The sequence below is a fragment of the Myotis brandtii genome, unplaced genomic scaffold (genome assembly GCF_000412655.1).
Source record: "Myotis brandtii unplaced genomic scaffold, ASM41265v1 scaffold59, whole genome shotgun sequence".
Lineage (NCBI taxonomy): Eukaryota > Metazoa > Chordata > Mammalia > Chiroptera > Vespertilionidae > Myotis > Myotis brandtii.
In genome coordinates, this window is record NW_005370223.1 from 4,332,265 (window position 1) to 4,334,796 (window position 2,532).

Consider the following 2,532-nt stretch of genomic DNA (forward strand, 5'->3'; position numbering starts at 1 on the left):
GCTCAAACCCGAGGCCCACGGACAGCCAGCAGCTGGCGGCGGCAGCTATGGAAGCCCGAACGAGGTACAGAACAGCGACCCAACTCACCCCCACACCAACGTCCGTCCTTCCAGAGGGAGAACTGGCTGACGCCCGGCAGCGCGCATGCGCTCAAAAAGGAAGGGGCAGACGGTGGCCGAGAGAGGACAAAAGCCCTCTGGCGCGCCTCCGGCCGCTCATTGCTGAAGTCCACCTGTGTGATTACATTACTTATGCAACCTCCAGTTTAGGACTTGACTTTCTGAGTCGGTTTCCTTAATAAAGTGGAGGTATTCATTTTACTAATACAGATTTGATATGAACTTAGTAGAAAACTCAGAGATATTCAACGTGTAAATTTTTTAAAAAGTACAAGGACAGTACAAATCATCCTGGGCCCACGGATTGTCTGAGCATTGTGCACAAACCCGACGTTTTCACTATTATAACTAGTCTTGGGCGAATAACAGTTTGGTTTGGGTAAAGGCTGAACGAGACAGCCTCGCTCAAAGCCTCGCCTATGAGACAAACATAAACAGATTAATACCAATTCCAAGCGACTGTGGAAGCCATTGCTTGCCTGGCAGGGTTGAGCAAGTTTTGATGGAAGTATTTGTGTGGGGGTTTTAAGTAAAACACGAGTGTTTTAAAGGAAGACAACTGGGAGCGTGTTAAAAGGGGTGTGTAAGGGTGAGGCTCCTATGCTTCAGGGGGGTGAGGCTTGGTTGTTAACGGAAACCACCTGGGTTTGTAAGGCGTTATTTAAGTCAACTCAGCAAGCACTGGGGAAGGTACACCAGGCCACAAAGGATACATGGGATCGACGCAACGTGTTACGGGGAATGTTACAGAATAGTAAGAAGCTAGGAAAATTCCAGGACGAGCGGAATAGGGAAACTACGACAGATAGTTCAACAGCAGTTTGCAGCTACCGAGTAAATCCTATTTTCCCTAAACCAGGGACACTTCAGAGGTTTGCACTTCTCTTCCTCTATCAGCAGGTAAATAGCTTAAATCACCCTACTCAGGGAGACACAGCAGAAACCCAATTAGTGCCATTTGCCAACCACACAGATGAAGAGAATTGACCTCGTTTAGAATATTCTGCCCCCTAAGACCTCCCCTAAACGTCCAGCCTGCTCTCCCTCCAGGGAGCATGCCCCTGCCATTCCCTCCCCCCTCTGCCTCCCCACAGGCAATACCCCCTAACCTCTGAGGGACTGACCCCATGAGGCTTGCAACCAGGGGAGCAATGGTCCTGATTCATAGGTGTCTCACCACTGAGCAACACCGGCCAGGCTAATAGCAGTCCTTGATTGTCCTTCCAGGAACCAACCCTTACCTAGTCCTGGCCATGTGGATCTAGCAGGGTCATATGACTCAAGAGGGGCCAAACAATGTAGCCAATCCCCTTGGCCACAGGCATGTGTTGGGGATGGGCAAAGAGCCCTGACCAGAGCAATGAAACTCGATTCTACAGCTTTGGTCAAAACAATTAGGGGGGCGGCTCTTTCCTTCAGGGAGCATAACGGGATGGAGGAGGGGTCTTGCTGCTCTGAAAGAGTAGGAAACCAGAGAGTAGTGTGTGCCTACAATGTGCCAGGTACTGTTCAAATGATAGGAAGAACCTGTCCTCCTGGAGGACAGAACAGACAAGAAACAAAAATATGTCAGATGGTGATAAGTGCAAAGGAAAAAATAGAGGAAAGTATGGGCAAAGAAAGTTGAATAAAGAAGTGTCCATTTTTGCCCTCACCGGTTTGTCTCAATGGTTAGAGCATCAGCCTATACACTCTCAGGTCCAATTCTGGGTCAAGGGCATGTGCCTGGGTTACAGGTTCATCCTCAGCCCCAGTACCCAGTCTCTCTCTCTCTCTCTCTCTCTCTCTCTCTCTTCCCACCCCTTCTACTCTCTCTAAACACCAGTGGAAAAAATATACTCGGGTGAGAATTAACAAAACAAAACAAAAAGTACCCATTTTATATTGGAAGTTTGAGGAAGACAGGCAGTCTGACTCGAGCCCGTGGTCTACACTAGAGTAAAAGATGGTTCAATGAAACGAGTGGGATTGTTCTGCATGGCCCCAAGAAATCAACTAGGATGGCTGAGTGGAAGATGAGAAAAGCCAGATTTTAGTTAGGTATTCACAATGGCTAGAAATCAGTGCTTTCAAGGTGATCCTCATCCAAAGACACCCAGCTGGGCTGGGGGACGCGAGGATCCCTTGACTGGCAGAGAAGCAAAGCAACAATCTTACTCCTCCTGCATCTTTTTTTCCTGACCTGACAGTCACCAGGTCCATGTGTTGCCTTAAAATGTGTTGAAGAGATATCACTTTTGGAACATGGGCCTAAGGAACTTCTGCCATGCCTCCTCCATTACTACTCTGCTCTCACCTGGGCTCGGTGCCTCACAGTGCGGAAAGTGTGGACAATACCTAGAAAGGCAGATTGCAACGTTAGGAACTAAAAGGGATAAGTATTGCAGTGGGCAGTTAGACAGACATAAGCAG

At 48.5% G+C, this 2,532-nt stretch overlaps 1 protein-coding gene across 2 annotated transcripts in view; it reads right to left on the bottom strand.

Annotated features, from left to right (window-relative positions):
* The window catches only part of LOC102258861 (cytochrome c oxidase subunit 6C-2), a 9,570-nt gene extending 9,378 nt beyond the window's left edge, over positions 1-192 (bottom strand). The window contains exon 1 of one of the 2 annotated variants that reach the window (XM_005879269.2): positions 89-192. The gene's annotated coding sequence lies outside the window, so the exon portion shown is untranslated. The other variant, XM_014550217.1, reaches the window with a different exon arrangement.
* Between the last annotated feature and the right edge of the window lie 2,340 nt (positions 193-2,532).